At 27.7% G+C, this 19,433-nt stretch overlaps 1 protein-coding gene across 1 annotated transcript in view; it reads left to right on the top strand.

The window, feature by feature from the left end:
* Positions 1-322: 322 nt before the first annotated feature.
* LOC113386157 (POU domain, class 6, transcription factor 2-like) overlaps positions 323-19,433 on the top strand; it is a gene marked incomplete in the record, with an annotated part of 426,540 nt that continues 407,429 nt past the window's right edge. The window contains 1 exon segment of the mRNA XM_026623956.1: positions 323-414.

Raw genomic sequence — 19,433 nt, 5'->3', positions numbered from 1 at the left:
TCGCTATCCGGCGTTCGACCAAAGCAGACTTGTTACCAAAAATTTCAAATCGTGTGACAGCACGTTTTTGTTATTTCTTGCAAAAATATACATTTAAAGTACATAAAATTTTTAAATATTGTTTAGTTACTCATTGTTGTGCAAAATGAGAAAAAGATTAGTTGTTGTGCGTATAAACTATTTTCCTAAATAAAAAGTCCCAAGTGTGTAAACTCAGTGCGTGGTTTATGATTTTCAACGAAGACTTTTTGGTTTTGTTTTTGTTTTGTGATACAAGTTTTATTTATTAGACTGTTACAAGTTTTGATGAAAATTTGAGACTTTACAAATTTCCCTGGGCTTGGGGAAAATTCTTGGCTGATCGCAAACTGGTCACGACGGCTACTTTATTCAGAGAATTTTTGAACGCTTCAGGTAATAAAATACTCTAAAATTGTAGAAGCATGTTTAATAGAAAATTAAGTTCTTATACTTTAATAAGTCATTCTTATTAAAATGTTTGTTGAAATGTCAACAAATTTAATTTTCATATTGTTCGAAACTAATTGAGTTTTATCATTAATTAACACACATAATCATGTAATAGTAAAATTCCAAGAATTGTTGACAAATTTCAAGAAACACTTTATGCTCATTTGAGTTCAATTGACGCTTATTCAAATCATCACTATTTTCATAATTTTATGACCCACCTGGTATTTCACGTTAATAATAAAAAATGTTTATAGTATAATTAAACATAATTATATATTTATTTTGATTCGTAATTATTTTTTATATTACAAATGTTATATCACATTTGTCTGAATTTAATATTTTCTAGTTTTCCCAGCTCAAACAATTAAATTATTATTTTTATGACCTCAGTAATACAAATGATTAATTAATTATTTTTACATTTTTATGAATGCTAATTTTTATAATTGCTATATATTTTATTTGATTGAATTAAAAATTAATGGTAATTGTAAAAATAAAATTAAAATTAAATTGTAATCTCAATTTTGTTCAAATGCAGTTCAGGGCTGTATAATTATTAAATTTTTTGTACTGAAAATATTCAAATTTTTTTATTTGGCATATTTATTGTGAATAGGTCTATTGAAAAATAGATTGCAATATATTTAAAATTTGGGTCTACATTATTTTTTTTATAATCGCTAATAACATTTGTCATAGTAAAATTTACATTTTAATGAGTTAATATTTATCTAAATTTCTTCATTTTGGCATTTTTTAAATGATACGTTTATCTATAAATATGTTCATATATCTATAATTTTTTCTCAAATCATAAAATCTTAAGAGTAATCTTTTTCACAATGCATTTAAAATATCTAGTAATTGCAACATGGGTGTATTAAAATTATTACTTTAGTTTAGTTGATGTAATTCTTACCCTCAATTTTAAACTTATTAATTTAAATTATTTCTCATATTATAATATCATATGTATTTCATTGTTTTTAAATACACTCTTCAGAAATAGGTAATATCCAAACAAATCAGATCTACCCCATTTTTGACATTTTAGTGTGATTGATTTTAAATGTATAATTTTGCTTGCTTTGAAACATTTTATATATTTAAACTGATTGGACACATTTTATATATCTAATATAATTTTTTATTACAAAAACCTAAACGTGTATATAAAATGAAACAAACATAAAATTGCTTGAATTTTTTTTTTAAATTATTAACGTATTAATTTTTTACTTGTATTCGGTTCATACTTGTGATATAAGTGTTTTAAAATTTATTAAAATTAGGCTAGTATTATAAAGAGATTTTTTTTATTAAATGTAATGTATATTCAAGATGCCCAATCATGTCCATTTTTTTCTGCATGAAATTTTTGCATGTATAACTGTTTGGAGAATTGTTTTGATATCTTGTTAAATAGGGTGACAATTTAGTTAAATCAAAATCTATGATTAGCCCCACATATGTGTAACTAAAAAAAATTTTAAATAATATTAGTAATAAAATATGAAATTTTATCTTAAACCATCTTATTTACTGTTGTATACTCGTATATGTGTGTGGCAATTAGACAGAAATATTACTGTGTAATATTTGTGTATTAATTTATTTATCTTGGCATAATTTAATTGTAACTGGTACTTGATCATCGCGAAAATATTTTTAAAGCTATAAATAAGATAATAAGATTAGCTATGAATAAGAGATGATAAAATGAATACTATTCTGCTCTAAAGTATTTATATACTGATGCTTTATGATAAATCGACATAAAATTACTTAAAGATATTAACTTATTGATATTGATTTGCCTATTTGGAATAATTTTAATTTCTTATGGACTTGGCAAAAAAATATGTAAACCATAAAATTACTAAGAATTGTATTATTAATCTGTTATAAGTCTCCACAAAATAAACGAGAAGTTTTGATGTACAGCCCTTCACTATTTTACACCTTCACCTTACCATATGCATTAATATAAAATGTTCTAATAATTTCTAAATTTTGCTAATTAAATTACATATTAAATAATAATAATCATTCGATTTAATGAGAAAAGGTTAACTTAAACTGTTTGTAATCTAACCGACTTATCTTATTAGTTATTAGTTTTTCTTTAAATTCTACATTCAAATATTGATATCAAAACGTTGCTCATATTTAGTATCTACTCTGAAACACTAACCTTAATTATATTCTAATATTAAAACTAATATGAGTATTTTAGGCAGATGGCAATTTAGAACATTTTGACCCTATATTATTATGATCTTGTAATAAAATGAATTTAAGGCGTTAACGATCTTAGCCCATAAATGACGACCTTACTCTATTTCAACTTAAATTGCAGTCAAATAAGCTAAAATATCTGTGAGATTATGATGATTTTACTGACAATGTATTTCTTATTACCTTGATATTTGTTCTAATTAGTAAATTTAGTTACGCAATCCTAAATTTTTGTTTTTTTTTACTGCTATATTATATTTTTCATTTGAAGTAGATGCTTTGATTTTTCTATTTCTCGCAGCCACTAATTTATCTTTTAGTTAACTTTTCTTCAGTTAACTGCTCAGTCCAAAACGTATCATCTTAATATATTTAAATATAGTAGTACATTTTAAATTTATTATTGATTTTATATTTATTTACATTTATTTACTTATTTATTTTACAAGTCTTAGAAAAATATAAGATTCATGTCAATTTGTTATATCTTTTATATAATATAATCAATTTAATTAATTAATTTGTTAATCAATACTCATCTAATTATTCAATTTGTTTATTATATACTAATTTTATTATTCATTTTTAGTTAATTTATAAATAATTTCAAAATAAGTTCTTTTCTTTTTCATTATAATCGTTTTTACACCTATCCTGAAATGGACAGCAAGCAAAACTGTATGAAAAAAGCAGGTTAAAGTTGTTTAACAAAAATTTAGGCTCTTCAATTTGTGTTATTATTTATTTTATTACTAATAATTTTTTGATATTGATTATTTTTGAATTTTACCGCTTTTTTCCATCGCCGCCGCCACTGATGATGACTATCAGCGCATGATAAAACGTACATCTATAGATTTTTATTACCCCAATATATGCATAATTAAGAATTAGCATTGCTTTCATAGTAAAAATGTAATCATCATAAAATATGACTTTGTATTATATTAAACACATAAACTGTGGCAAATTACATTCTAGGAAATAATCAGAGAGAAATCATTCTAAGTATTTCTAACTGACTCAATTAACACTTCATAATGAAATTTATTTAAATAATTAAAAAAGACATGTAGGTATTTGAGAATAGGTACCAGTTGTTAGAGGTTTTGTGATTTACCGATTAGTCATAATTATTTGCGACGTAAAAACCACTGACTAAAACTGTATGGTCATTAATGAAATAATCATTAACATAAATTTATTACCTAGGTGTTATTTTAATATATAAAAATAAATAATACATAAAAGATCATAAAAATAAATTATGAAATAAGTTAATATAAATATTAAACAGTAATAACTTCATAGACTTTATTAGTATATTTACCGTCGCAATGATTGTACATTTTTAAAATTAAAATTAGTAATTTATAATATCTAAAATAAATAAAAATATTGCACAAGGTAAATTGATTCATAATTTTATCAAAATTATTCGTAATATCTTTAATATTTTTCATTCTTGAACGATACTTATCTTATGAAAAATCTATTTCTAAAATTTTCTATTTTATTTTGGCGATTAAGAATCAAAATTAAAATTTAATAGTCAATAAATAAAATATAAATATAAATATATGAACACCATAGCAAATTAAAAGAATTTTGTGCACTTCACTAGTAAAATACCATTGGTCAATAATTGTGTTTAATCTACTTGTTTCTTATTGGCAAAATTTTGCAAATATTTTTGTCATTCAAAATTTTATTAACAAAACAATAATTTAATTAAAACTATTAACGTCTACTTCAATTTTTTTACTTATTTTTCTCAAACGATACTTATATAATTTAAAACCAAATTTTTTTTTGTTCGTGCTATTAAAAATTGAAATTTAAAATTAATAGTTGATGGCAAAATAGCAAAATAGAAGTAATTAATTATTCTAATTACTTCATTATTAAAAATGTGAAATAGAATGCAAAAACTATTTACTAATCATTAAATAAAATAATTTAAAAAAATAACAAATTACTAGAAATTTTTGCACTTTGAAGTAAAAACTATTGAAAAAAAACGAGAAGTAGCTGTAGAATGAAGAAGTTTATTTATTAAAAATACGTTAATTTATGCGTTAATTTTTAATTGATCTAACAAAATAAAATAGTTGTTTTTATATAATAAATTAAATTTGCCAATATTATTATTTAAAATTTTATATATAATTCTAATTCCAATTCCAATATTGCCAATATGGAATTGGAATTAAAATCAAGAACCTATTTATCTGTTAAAATTATGTACTTTTTTGGAAAACTTTTTCAAAAGACTCTTTCTTACAAAGTTGATATTATTATGTGATTCTGCTATGTGAATTGACAGAAAATGATATTTGCAGTTATTTTACGTTTACAAGTAAATTCTAATTACACGCCTAAAGTAAAAATTGCTATTTACAGTTACTTTTTATTTACAAGTAAATACTAATTACATGCCCAAAGTAAAATACTTTCTGTCGAAGTAAAAACTTCTCAGATACACGAATTAAGAAAAAAACAAATTATTATATAGATATATGCACGAACTATTTAGATTTCCAAGTGAGACTTCTACTAAATCATTTTTATATTATCATAAATATTAATTTTATACGATTTTAATTTTTAAAATAAAATTTTATTGACAAAACTAAAAACAAATCGGATATACATATATTACAACAATACCTTTAGACACGTCATTCTACTCCCCAAAGCTAGTAAAATATTTCCGTCGAGTTTTCCCATGAATGAAGAAAATCTTTTAGCGTGAAAACGGTTTTCCTACGATTCATAAAACACGAAATAGCACACACATAAAGCTTCATTTTCCACGTACACATCGAAGCACATCTTTATATACCCAACAACATACACTCTGTGAATGCATATATGAGATATATACACACCGATATTTCTATTCTGTGCATGTGAAAGTCTACGTCTTATGTACACAGAAAGCTCGGAAGCCCGAAAGCTCGAAAGCTCCTTGTGTTGCCTATCTGTGAACTGGTGCGCGCCTGTGTTGGCGTCGTGTGTCTGCGAGTCTGAGCTTTTACGATGTCGTGCTTTTTACTATGTTCTTTTTTGCCGCCTCTGTTATTTCTCGTAGCACGTGGGGATTTTCGTAAAACATGTAGTAACACGTGGTCTCGATTGTCAAGAGGGTTCTGAAGAAAAGATAAGAATGTAAAGGACGTTTACTAGTTGCATTTGGTTTTGGAAGGAGTATTCTAGTAATTCTAGTATCTCAGAATGAAATATTCTATACTTAGCACTTTTTATTAATAGGTATTATTATTTTTTATACAACAATAATTTTTATAATAAAATAATTTAGGCAATGTATTAAAATAGAGATCAACTACGTGATTGTGCATTTACTTGAATTTAAATTTATTTTATTTATTGTAAAAGTTACTATACAAATCTCATTCGAGCCTATAACTCATTAATTCACAGTAGCCCAGACTGCTAATTTTTAATGTGGTTAAGACCAAAAAATGCTTCTCATCTCATTAGATAACTCAAAGATATAAATATATTGTAATGTTACACAAGTAAACAGAAAAGTAAAAGATGTTTTATTTTGCTGTGGTTATTCATACAAATTTAACAATAATTCTCATCCATAATGTTGAATATAAAAGTTGATATAATAGTTGAATGTGTGTGTATGTGTGTGCTTGTAGTTGTGTGTGCGGATACAAATTTCCGTCGACGATTTTGCGAACACGGATCAACCGATCTGAATAATTCCAAAAACATTCGATTCCTCCTGATGAGGAGCTGAATAGTTTTGGAGATACGGGGCAAAAAGTGCCAAAAATGGTATTTTAGTATTTGAAATAACGAGCGTCTGATTTAAATAAATCAAACATTTTTTTGACTCCAGCTATGCAGCGCAATTGCTTAAAAATGTTCAACATTTTCAAAATAAATTAAAATACAAAACACATTATAAATCCATAAAATCTAATTTTTTAAAAAAAGTCAATATTTTATAAAAAAATCACAATTTCACAAAAATCTATTTTTTTTCAAGTTTTGTAAAAATTTTTTTTAAAATTTAGTTTGCGGTACAGGCAGTTCAAGCAATTTGCCTTAATTCACGATGCTTTGCACCAATACTTTTACTTCTGTTAATGAGATTATCTATTATCATTCACGTCAAGCCGAAATGGAGTGACAGTATTGACCCTAAACAGCCCTAAAAAAAATTAAAAATTATTTTACCTTGTTTGGAAATTAGGAGCTTTTAAGTGCAACCTAGAGCTTTGGTGAAATGTTATCTATTTTTCGGTTATTGTGGTCAACTTTTATTAATTTTGTATATTCAAAATATGGAACCCGCAACTATGAATAACATTTTTATGACCACTGTAAAAAATAACTCAATTGACCCAAAAATTCAAGGATTAAAACATTTTGTTGAACTATGAAAAATATTTAAAATATTCAAAATCGACCTACTTTGAGCGGCCCTCTTTTGAGAAAAGTGTGCTAAAATGTGTTAGCAAGTTTCATCATAAGTTGGCGTATTTGATCGGAATTTAAAAAAAAAATTGTACTGTAATAATTTAATTATTATAAAATTTTGATTAAAAAAATAAAAACCTAGAAATGACATGATTTTTGCTAGATAAAAAACCTAATTTAATTACTATATTATATTAAATATTTTTTTATAAAAATATAAATAGCGTAATTCAATCACATTATTTTTTTATAAAAACATGAAAAATATGATTTTTTTATTTAACTAGTCATTCATTTATCAGTTCTCCTTTTGAGGACACAGTGTTTAATAATCTTATATAATAATCTCATTAAAATTTTCTGCGATTATTAATAATCTAATAATTTAGTTTTAATTTGCATGTAATTAACATTGTTGTTAATAAGAATTTTATAATTACTTGTTAATTGCATGAATCATTATGCTAAGTACGAGTATAATTTATTTAGCACTAGTGTAGGTGTTGGCTGAAAGCTACGGTTCGTGGTCGCATTGCTGGAATTAATATAGTCTCTCGGAAGAGTGATATTGTTTTTAATAGTAATTTGTTTAATCTTATTGAATTACAACATAGGCAATGCAGAAAACGGTATTATGACAAATATTTCTTGTCTTGCGAGCATGAAATTTTTCCTCTTTCATTCAATCATATCATAACTGTTTCATATTATAATTTCTGACTACTTCATATATTAATATTCTTAAGATATTTACACATCTATTTACTGGAAAACTGGCAAATCTCAAGAAAAGATATTTTATTCTGCATTTTTTGTCCTAAGAAAGTTTCCAAACCACTTCAAAAATTTGTAAAAAAAAAACATTTTATGTATTATACATCGCCAGATTCGTTTCAAAATATTTCGTATTTTGAACGGTTTCGCTTAAAAGTGAGTTGCAGTACTGAACTTCAAGGAAAATTGGTAAATCTCGAGAAAATCTTATGAATACACTTATATTCGTAATTTTGTTCTGGAATTTTTGTTGGAACAAAGTTTTTACGTATCTTTTATCTTTCATCTTGTAGTATAGAAGCTGTGTGAATATTCAAATGTTGAAATGCGCATAGGTTCGACTAGGTTCACACTATTCGATATTTTTACAAGAATCCGTAAAGTATTTTACATCGTTAGAAAGGTCTCAAAATACTTAGATTTTCTTCCATATATTGCTATTTCGTATTTTGACCGATTTGGCTTCACAGCGAGTTGCAGTACTGAAATTCAAGGAGAATTAATAAATCTCGAGAAAATTATATGAACACACATAGCGAATCATATATTGTTTTATTCGTAATTTTATTCTGCAATTTTTGTTGGAACAAACTTTTTACGTATCTTCTATCGTTTATTTTATAGAATAGAATCTGTGAAAAATGTTTGAAATGAAAAGTGCGGTTAGGTTTGAACAACTATATTCACACTATATCATATTTTTATAAAGAAGTCATATAAAGTATCATACATAGTTAGAAAGGTCTCAAAATCCTTAGTTTTCTTTTATATAAAGTAACTTCGTATTTCAAACTATTTGTCAGGAAAATTGAAAAAACGCAAAATTCCATGTGCACAGAAAATAATAAACGTAAGATATGAAATACGGCACTCTCGTAGATACATGGCTAGAACGACTGGACCTGAATCAGAGGCAAAAGGTTCGATCCCGCTTCGAGCAGCTTGTTGTCAAGCAGTAGTTGCAACAATTTTAACTTGGAAATGTAGATTGCAGTATGTTCCCTAGTGAAAATAGATCTGACACAGCAATAATAAATATTCGTCCTATTACAGCAATTGTAATAATAATTCATCAAACAGAGATTAGACAACTGTTTAGATTGCCATCTATAGAACCGACTAGAATTAAGTCAAATTAGCACAACAGCTTATAGGACTCGTAGTTTTTGATTGCTATATAAAAATATTTAATTTTAATCTAATTTTATCATGATTTATATAAAAAGGGTCTCCCGGATTTTGACAAGCTGAAACATAGTGGTAGTATTTACCTTAACAGTCCTGAAAAAAATTATATATTATCTTACGTTGTCTGTAAATTATGAGCTTTTAAGTGCAACTTAGAGCTTCGGTAAATTTATGACCATTTTTCGGTCAATTTAATAAAATGGTATAAAGAAATTAGGCAAGTCATGGAATTATTTGTTATCCGGTGGTAAGATAAAGTTTTTTACTTTACATTAAGATTAAAATTAGCATATAATTTCAATCGTACCAAAACTTTAAACCCTATCAGCTTTTCTCAATATATTTTTCGATCTATGAAAAAATCACACTTTCCGTGTAGAGCCGCCCGTATCCGCAGGAGGTTTCCATATACACATGTACACGCCAAAGTCTAATCTAATACATTGATAACGGCATAGGCGTGGTTTGCACACTATCGCTCTATCGCTCTATCGCTCTATCGCTCTATTGAGGCGCAGTGGGCCGGGCTTGTGTCTATTTCGCGAGCTCTATTCCCACTCTCGACTCTACTTTCCTATAATGGTATGTATGCGCGATAGACGGATAGATGGATAGCGGATAGTGGATAGTGGATAGTACTGGATAGTGGCGAGTTGGTGAGGAGAGTCGGAGACTACTGACCATCTCCTCCTCTCTCAGGAGGGAACTGATAACGCAATCGCGGACGGGACGGGACAAATCTTCGACGGTTTGTTTTTTCGACGAATCTCGATGTTGTTTTAAATTATTTTGGGGATTCGTGATTTCGAATTGAATTTTCGTTTTTCTATCTTTAATTTTTTTTTAGGTTAATATGATTTTTATAAACTAGTGGTGCGTGGCATCGTGCTTTAAGGCAAATTGATCTAACTTGCCGTACCGTAATTTAAAATTTTAAAAGTTCAGTTTTAGAATTTTAATTTTTTTCTAACAATTGTGAAAATTTTGAAAACATTTAAAAAATTTGAATATTGAATATTCTTGAAAGTTTTTGATACATATTCACAGGGCCGGTCCTACAGTTTTGAATGCAATGCATGCAAAAAAATGGGGACACGCCTTAGGGGGCGCCAAAACGAAATTTGGATATGAAATTTATGATATAGTTTTTCAATATCATTCAAAAAATATAAACTTTCCTTGCATCTTTCACTAATCTATGGACAATATTTTTAAAATACGTTAAAAATTTCACTTTAAAACAATAAATGAGAAAGTAAAGATGAATACATACTATTCGTCCCTTACGATATCAATTAGGAGAAGTTTACGATGCAATTTTAGATATTTTAAATAATGAAAAATTAAATTAAAATAATTCAACATAAAGTACCAATGCTACGTTTGATAATAAAAGGATAGATTTTTTAAGATTTTTTAAGCTAGAAAAATAATAACATGCGGGCGCTGAGGACCCCAGGACCGGCTCTGCATATTCATATCGTATGATTCCAATTACAAAATATTTGATTTTTGGCCCTCAAATGGCACTTTCTTTATACTTTTTTTCTGGATCTCCGAAACCGCTGGACCTGCCTTAGTTAAAACTAAAACAATTTTTTATCACGTCAATACTAGCGGTATGTTTTTTAAAAGTTCAGAAAATTAAAATCAGATTTTTTTTAGAATTCAATTTGTTTATGTTTTCAGATGTCTTGAAAACATTTAAGAAATTTGAATATTTAAATTTCTTTAAAGCTTTTGATACCTATTCACATCGATCGATTCAAATTACAAAATATCTGATTTTCGGCCGTCAAATGGCATTTTCTTCATCCTTTTTTTCTGGAGCTCCGAAACCGCTGAACCTGCTTCTGCCAAAACTAAAACATTTTTTTATTACGTCAATACAAGTGGAATGTTTCTTGAATCATTCAAATTGGATGCCCCGTTCTCCCAAAAACCGAATTTCCATTTTCTGCACTTTTTGCTCCGTGTCTCCGAAATGGCAGAACCAACTTTTGCCAAAAACTAAACAGCTCGTCTCCATATCAATAAAAATCGAATGCTTTCTGAATATTTCAAATTTATTTCAATGACTTTTAACTTTGTGAAGTTCAAATTTTGACTTATCACAAAAGCGGCTTTTGGCATCATATTTTTCGAAACCTAGATGAATTAAGATAAGCTAAGATTAAACGGGCTTGTCCTAGAGCCGTATTATTTTAGTATGTTCTTTAAAACCATGATATTAACATGGTTAATAAATAAAAAGTTTTATCAAAAATTTTTTTACAGTTATTTTCTAAGAAACGTCTCGGCCGACCATTTTCAAAAACTAGTTAGAACGGTTCCGAAATAACTTTCGAATAGTTCTTGAATTTTTTAAATCGATTCATCAGTTTTTTTAGAAAACATCGATGAGAGGTGTAATTTGTGTATTAAACATGAAACAAAAACGTGGTCATTTTTTCAAACTTTGCAATTTTAAATAAAACTACTTGTCGTAGGGTTGTAATATTTTACTATGTCCCATAATACTATTGTTAAAATAGGTTAAAATAAGTTTTATCTAATCTTCGAACAAAAAATTAACAGTTAATTACACGAAAACGGCTCAACCGATCTTCACTAAAAACTAATCAGCACGATTTCCAACCAATATCTTTCGAACGCTTTTTGAATTTTTAAAATAGATTCAGGACGTGGACGATTTTTTTTTCACTTATCTGATATCAACAAAAAAAACGGCATTGCAAAACTGACAAACGCTATTATTTATCGAGAGACATCGAATGGCTTATAAATTTTTAAAATTGATCCAGCCGTTTATGAAAAAAAAGTCAACGGACGGTCAAAAATCGGCTCAAATACACACACATACACATATACTTGTTTCAAATTAGGTCCCAAATGACACTTGAAACGTCACTTGAAACGTCGAGCAAACACAAAATACAATTAGCAAATCGGATTGTTTTGATGATAACAAACTTACCCTTCAGGAGTTAAGTTTACTTTATTAAGTCAAAGTGAAAGTTAAAAAATTTACTTTATTTACGTAAATTTAAGGTTAGTTTGTCTCAACGAAAAAATTATATTTTCAATACTTCTATTCTACAAATTTATTTCTTATATATATAACAACACTATTTAATTAAAGTTTAAATTGAACTTCCAAATAAGTTCATAAACTAAGTGGATTTATAAATAGTTTTGATATTAGTATACAAAATTTAAATTTTTGAATATTCTGAAATTTATGTTAAAACCATTAATGATATCTCTATCAATATTAATTGCATTACAAGCAGATTTTTTAATCAGTACATAATTTTATTTAAATCGCAAATTATCGCCATGAATTAATTATTCATTCATCATGGAAATTAAAATGACAGTTTTTGTCCGCACCTTCATTAGAGAGCTTTACTAATAACATTTATTCAAATGATATGCTCTCATTTAAACCATATGCAACAGCACATGATGAGCATTTCTGTGTAATTGAAGCAAAATACCTAATTAAATGCTCCAATTTATAATTCAATTAAATAATTAATTATAATTAGCGCGGTATTTTATTAACACATGCAGGTATCACGCGACAATATCGTAAATGTTTGCTAATGTAAACCAAACCATAATTATCATATATGCGAATGTGAGCAATATTATAAATATGCTTTTGTATGCAAACTGAACATATTTATTTTAATTATCATGGACGTACTTGCTTTGATTATGGTGAACTTGATAATATCGTTTTTTATGCGAAATTGATAAGAAAAAAATTGAAGAATGTACGTACTTTATTATTCATGTTGGTTAGGTGAATTTAATGTTTATATTGTTTTAGTGAAATGGTTTATTTAGATGGATTATATTATAATGAAAACAACATTTTGATTTAAAAGAATTTGATTAATGAAAAGAGCTATTATGAAAAAAAAATCTATTAACGTTTTGAACAATGTTCAGGCAATGTTAACTAAATATTAATTAAATCAGTCCCAACAAAGAAGATAAGTTATTTTGATTCTTTAAGTTGTTTTGAATTTGAATAGCTCATACTGATTCTATTCCTTTTATTTAAAATTGCATTCAAATTTTCATTCTAATTTTTGTGTAATATCATTTTATTAATTCAACAAAAAATTACATAATGATCAACTAAATTAATAACTTAAAATGAGTTTATTAAATTTTAAAAATAATTGAATTAAATTACTCGAGCATATCTCTACCACCCTCCTTCATATTACCCATATTGTTCAATAATATTTACTCGTTTTAGTAAATATTTTAATCATATAGGTATATAATATAAGGCTCATGGTAGTAAATAATATTCAGTGCATATCCATAAATAATACTGAGCTCCATATCGATGAACATTATTTAGTTGATACCGGTAATAGTATTTAGATCTTATGGGTAAATATTACTTGCCTGATATTGGTTCATATTTAAATTATAATTAATGTAAAATACAAAATTTCAAAATTTTATATTTTACATAAATTATAATTTAAATATGAACCAGTATTGGCCACGTAAGATCTTTGTCAGAAGTAGAATTAGAATACATCTTGTCCAAATAATGTTTAGTTCGAACTGACAAAAAATAACATCCAGAGTTTCAAAAAAAATTGAAGATTATATTATTAAGTAAAACCTTCACTGTAGTTAGTAAAAAAAAAAAGAAACTGATTTGGACTCAAGTTAAAAAAAGAGAGAATAGAAGGAAGCCTTGCGACAAAAATCAAAGCAAAGAAAAATTAAAAACACATAAACATGCAAAAGCTCGAGTTTTCTTCTTAATCAAGTAATATTCGGTTTAACTGGAATTGTCAAAATCTACCACTAAAGTTTCGAGAAAAATTGAGAAGATTAAATAGGAAAACATGATATTAGATCAAGGATTTGCTGCACTACGTGGAGGAGGAAAATATACTGTAAATTGCAAGAACAAGAAACTGAATCTAATTTTATTGGAAAAAATAGTTTTCTATAAGGAGTTGTTGAAGAATATAAGAATTCCTTACGAGGAAAGTCTAAAATACAGGAAAATGAAGGCAATTAAACATGGAAAAGCATAAGTTTACATCTTGGTTCAAATAATATTCAACTAGAACTGACAAAAAGTAAGACAAGATGGTACTAGATTACTGCACTGACTGGGTGAAGAAAAAGTTGACTGCATTTTTAATGAAAAAAAAAAGGAACTTGATCGGACCCATATTTGCAAAAGAGTGCTTTCTAAACGATGTCAATGCAGGAGAATAAAAGGCTGCTTTGCGAGAAATCGATATTATCAAAATATAGGAAAATGAAAAGCACATAAATATGGAAAAGCATAAGTTCACATTTTTGTCCAAATAATATTTTACTAGATGGTTTACCACTAGAGTTTCGAGAAACATTGGGAAGATCAATCAGTGGGCGAGAAAAAGCCTTTACTTCAGATTGTAAGAAGAAAATCAAATTGCAAAAGTTTTTTTCAGAAAGGCATGACATCATATATATGAAATGAAGAAAAGAGCAAACAAAAATTAGCATAAAAAATGTGGTGCTTCGACATCAAAGACTTGTCACCAACAATTAAAACAAAAATAATTTACCTCATATAGTGAAATGTATTAAGCCTATATTGATAAATATTATTTAGTTTGACAATCTACAACGCATAATAGCCTCATAATACTATCCACTAACCGACTTTAAACCTATCAATTTCGACCTGAGTCCATAAAACTTCCTAAATAATTCCTTAATGAAATGATTTACTCTCGCACAATGCGGGGCCCATTCAATAAATAGGAGATCGCGCAATATCGCATCACACTATATCGGCGTACTATCATTTTCAATACACCGTTTAACGTTTAATTTGGTCATTAATGCACTACATTAAATATCATTTTGGGTGAATATGCATGATATTATTAATTCGAAATATGTGTGGTACGTGTATGTGCCCTTGTGCGTGTAGGCCACAACGGAACACCATCCGACACACCACCGACATCGGACCAGGATATATAATTATTATACCGCTAATGTATGTTTTCGAGAATTGCATTTGGATTAATATTTGACCGTGTTCGCGCGTCTTTATGAAAACGAGATTATTGCACTAAATTAGGATGATTGTGATGCGAAAGTTATGGTTGAACGATAGTCTTTTTTTGATTGGCAGCTGATGATGAAACCACACTTTATTAACTGACCGTAGGGCAAGTTATACGAATCGCAAAAAAAAATCGAAAATGAACGTTTTTATATATATTTACGCTTCGAAGATTTCTGAACATTTTGGCATACCTTAGAACGAAGAACTGTTTAAATTTTTGTAAAGGCAGGTCCAGTGGTTATGTAGTATCAATAAAAAAGGAAAAAATACCATTTTTTTAACTCTGTTTTATTTCGCAATCAGAAATACTTAATAAAGATTCCTATGAGCTAATTTGACAATATTTAAGAGCGATGCCTAAGAAGAACTCCAATGAGATCTTCTCAGTTTTACAATTAATATGATAATATTATATTAGACTTAATCCAAGACTAAGTCTAAAGGCCATTGTCGTTTCAATGAGTTTCGTTGAGTATTGTCAACTATTGATAGGTTCGAATGTGAGTCCAGTTTGCGTTTGTATTTTTCCTTGAATTCTTTGAACGTTAATTGCACCGTGTTCATGTTGAGGTCGCTGTGAATGGTTTTATTTGTCACGTACCACGGAGAATTAAGAATTGTACGTAAAATTTTTGACTGAGTTCTCTGCATTATAGCTATATTTGATTTGCAAGCACATCCCCAGAGCTCAATTCCGTAGGTCCACATTGGTTTAATCATCGATTTATATAGCAGCAACTTTTTTTCAACAAAAAAGCAACAAATAATGATCAAAATGAAAGAATTTGATTGGCTACTGCGTAAAAAGTCTAAGCTCTCTGTCGAATTATCAGTCACTTTATAGAGATTTTAATAATTATGAATTTTCGTTACATTTTATCCATACCAATGTTTATCCGTTAGACGCGGTTCCATATTCCTTCTCTACAACAGCTACGTAGCACGATTGCTTCGAAAAGAGTTCAAAGTTTTTATAAAGTATAAAAGTATAAAAAATGCAAATTTCTCAAAAAAGTCAATTTATTTAAAAAATTTCTAATTTATCAAATATCTTAACTTTTTTCAAAGTTTTTAAAAAACTTTAAAAGATTACATACATCCCTATTTATTTAATTTGCAATAACTGATTTCAAACTTTTGCTACTTTTTTCAACTCACTATTTTTTAAAAAGGCTATCAAATAAGATAGGATTAACTTAATGCTCTAAGAGATTAAAAGTAGATTGTTTTAAAAGATTAAAATAATGTTTTGAGGAAATTTTTACCAATAAAACTATTGAGAAGTATCAAGGGGGATCAACAATTATCAATTTATCAAGAATGATATTTTTTACACCTTATCCTTTAATGGGCCAAATTTATAAAAAAAATGAAACAAAAACTCAGTATTATAACCTGTATATGCAAATAAAAAACAAAATCAACTTTCAAGTCACAGCAGACTGTAATGTTTGCACTTCTATTCATTATTATGTTATTTCAGGTTGAAAAACCCAGCAAAGGTCATAAATATTGAGATTGGTTTCCTTGTCAACGATTATAGAATTAAGATTTATTCGTCATCCTACGAAAAAGGCCCTAATCATTAGGCATAATATCAAACAAATTTAAATGTTATCTGAAAGTTACGCCTAGAGGGTTAAATTCATGATTTCTATGAAATTCTTTCACACGCATATGTAAAAATAAAAGTAAATCTTTTCGACAATTACTTTTATATGCAAATCCACATTCATGTTTATGAATTAGTTGTTTCTAATATTAATTGTTTCGGATTTATCAAAAAATTCTATTACCATCTTGCAGGAATCAATTACGCTCTATACCGGTTTTTTTCATCGACCCTTACTACGAGCTTTATATGAAACAACTCTTAATCTAGATTTAATTACTCTTACGATATTAATCATTGATCGTTTCTAATTTGCATCGTTATAAATACGATTGGTCGAATCATTTTTTGTTGAATGATTTTTAAAAATAGTCAACGTTTCTTTTAAGAATATAAACGACATCACACAAACAATTTTGTCGAAACCTTTTTATTTCACCGACCCAGAATCCAAAAACTGCATTACTCTCTACGTGGGCATGTGCATGCTTTTTATTTTCTCTATAATTAGAAATGTAAGTATATGAACACAACAACAAATGGTGGCAGCAGCACACAACAATATGCGAATCTGGACGTGTGTGCGTGTTCCTCTGTGTTCGGCCAGTGTAGACAATAATTTGCATTTTTTAATTAAAATAGTAAGTCTGATTAATGTCGTTTGCGTCGCTTAATGAACCGAAATTTAATGCGATTTCGACCGGCGAATAAATAATACAGGACGGGAGAGAAAAAAACAACGACAAAACTAATAAAGTGAAGTGTGAGCCGGGCTTGTCCTCCGCACTCGCGGGGCGTGTTGTACGAATTGGCTACGAGTTTAGATAATTTTTGAGCTTGGCGGCTAAACGTTATATAACTTACAACATTTTGCATTATTGGAGTTTTAGTTAGTATAATTTTAAACGTATGAGTTTTACAACTGCGCTAAGTTTTCAAGATTTAAGACTTTTTGTTGAACTATAAATTTAAAAGTTAAAAAATCGATAGACTTTTAGAGTCTGTACTTTATGTTACGTAGTCACAGAATTTATTAAAACTCTCCTTCGATAATTCAGGTTGTTGGGTTATCATTTCACCCTTGTAGCTGTGGACTGTATTAAATACTGATTTGTTTGTATATTATGTATTTGTTGCAGTTCTAATTGCAATCACTTATTTGTTACTAAGTTATAATGAAAGAAGATATATTTATTTTTATTGGTTATTTACATGTTTTTAAGCGAACTTTACTTTTTGAAGTGAACAACTAGTTCAATTAAAACACTACGCTACCTCTTCTACCGAGGATAGCAACCATTCCGTGTAAAGCTTAATGCCCTGAAGGTTGTCACCTTCATGGCCAATATAATAAAACGAAAAAACGTTCGAACAGAGTCCTTTTACTCCTTTTAAAAAATTTGGCAGTGTGTTGGCAAAATTCATCAAAAGTTGGTGCACCTAATCAGGTAAAATACTTGATAATTTTATTATTGTAATTTTTTGAGCAAAGATGAACCTCAAAAATAATACAATAACGCATTTTACTCATATTAAGTTTAAACATTTTTCTCTTTCATTGAAGCTTGCGCAAGTTTTAGAACAGATTCAGAGTTAAATGTACTAGCAAAAATCATGTAATTTTTAGGTTATCATTTTTTTATTATCTATTTTATTTACAACTGTGCAGTTAAGGACATTTAATTAATTTGTGGAATTTACAATAGACGGCAGTAAAGGGACATTGTACACTGAAGGGGCATGTTGGAAAAACAACTCAATAGTTATTTTCCCATTCGATATAAAATTCACAATATTTTATTGATAATTATTTAATTTTAACTATTTACTTATAAAATAATTCCTTATAAATAATGATTAAGTTATTTCCATTTTTTATCAGTAGAGTTAATGGCTTAAATCCAGTGGCGTTTTTATTTAATCTTCTTGGATAGTTCTCTGTTATCAAGGAGTTTGCTAATGAATTTAGGTGACTGATTAGCTTGATTCTATACTTATGTGCTGTTTTTGTTATTATTTCATTTATGGTAGGTGTATTCGTGTCGACATGAATCAACCAGTTGGGAACATATTTTGGAGCTATAAATTTAAAAAGAAAAAAATCGGTGGACTTTGAAAGGCCTTTCTTTGAAAAAAAGCTACTAAAAATTGTGTTGGCAAGTTTTATCAAATTTTGGCACATTTAATCAGTAATGTTAAATTATAAAATACTTGATAATTAATTTACTATTGAAAATTTTTGAGTAAAGAAAAACTCAAAAAATGACACGATGACGGCTATCGCATTTCACTCGCATTCAGTTTAAATGTTTTTCTCGCACATTGAAGATCGCGCAAACATTGGGACAATGGTCATTTTTAGGTTTTTATTTTTCATTCATTTTTTGTTTCATAATAAAGTTAATTATTTTACCATTTTATAATTCTGATTGACAATAAGTACGCCAACTTATGATAAAACTTGCAAACACGCCTTTCTAATTTTATATTTCAAAGGAGGGCCTCTCAACGGCCGATATGAAATTTTTTAAATTCATAGTTTAACAAAAAGTCTTAATTTTCGAA

Source organism: Ctenocephalides felis, unplaced genomic scaffold, assembly GCF_003426905.1.
Source record: "Ctenocephalides felis isolate EL2017-DRISC unplaced genomic scaffold, ASM342690v1 CF-g0.4_SCAFFOLD_03571, whole genome shotgun sequence".
Classification (NCBI taxonomy): Eukaryota; Metazoa; Arthropoda; class Insecta; order Siphonaptera; family Pulicidae; genus Ctenocephalides; species Ctenocephalides felis.
Note: the sequence above shows the minus strand (reverse complement) of the source record. Positions and strands in the feature narration are given on the sequence as shown.